The sequence below is a fragment of the Rousettus aegyptiacus genome, unplaced genomic scaffold, assembly GCF_014176215.1.
Source record: "Rousettus aegyptiacus isolate mRouAeg1 unplaced genomic scaffold, mRouAeg1.p scaffold_m13_p_6, whole genome shotgun sequence".
Classification (NCBI taxonomy): Eukaryota; Metazoa; Chordata; class Mammalia; order Chiroptera; family Pteropodidae; genus Rousettus; species Rousettus aegyptiacus.
In genome coordinates, this window is record NW_023416309.1 from 35,976,849 (window position 1) to 35,978,099 (window position 1,251).

A 1,251-nucleotide genomic window follows, 5' to 3' on the forward strand; every position below is an offset into this window, starting at 1 on the left:
TTTCTTCCATACAAAGAGGATCCTGGTTTTTGTTCAGGCAGGAATGTGCCCAGCTATAATACAAAGATATATTCTTCAGCCTCCCTTACAGCTAGAGTTGTCCATGTGGCAATATGGAACAGTTACTTCTCTAACAATCATGTTGTTTAGGTGAATAGATTCCGCTCCCAGTTCCATGAATCAATTAGGATAATTTTTCCTCTACCCTACTTTCCTTCTCTTTTACCAATAGACAGAAGCTGCAATGTGTCCAGATCCCTTATAGACAGGGAAGGCCACAAGCCAGTTCTGGCCATGCCATTGGTTGGGCCTTCCTGGAAGGACCACTGAGAAGAGGCAGCTGGCGCGTACTCTTTTGCCCATGGTTCTTTCTCCTTCCTGCTGTCTGGAAGGCAGTCCCGATGGTTGGGAAACCATTGTCTTGTGGCTGAGGATCTCACCCTAGTATAGAAGAGCAGAAGAACCAAAAGGAGCCTGAGTGCCTGATGACATCTTGGAACCATCAGCTCAGCCCACCTGGGATGCCTACTTCCAGACCTCTTTTCACACGAGACAAAATGAACTCATGTCCTTGCCCTACCTGTTCAGATTTTCTGTGACATGCAACTCAACTCAATTTCTACATTTACTACAGTGATTGATTCAGGACAGTTTAATAAGAATGGAACTTAAGACTTTTGTTTGCTGAAGGTGGGAGGATAACAAAATTTTGTGATTCCACCCCAGCACCTAACCCACAGTGTGGACAGGTTGCTGCTGGCAGACATCTAGAGCTGTGGCTCTCAAAGCGTGGTTCCTGGGTCAATGGTGGCTACAGCAGCAGCAGCTGGGAACTTCTTAGAAATGCAAATTCTCGGTCCCTAGCCCAGATCTAATGAATCAGCAATCTGTTTTATTTAATAAGCCCTACAGGTGATTGAGATTCCAAAGTTTGAAAACCACTGATTTACAGGGATCCACAGAGGGAGAGAGCCAGAACCCTGATGGAAGCATGCCGGGCTATACCTTTGGCCTTCCTCGGTTATGTAAGTTAATGAATACGCTTTCTTTTTGCTAAAACTAGTTTGGGGTTTATGCTACTTGTACCTGAAAACATCTCCACAGTTGCTGCTTCAGGGACACTATGCGCACAGGGAACAAAACATTAGCCAGAAATATTCTGTTCTGTGTACATTTGAGAAGCAGGTGTGAATGACATCAACCCCACCTGCCCCTGAGTCAGAAAAGAGACTTGATTAGCAGATTTAAAAG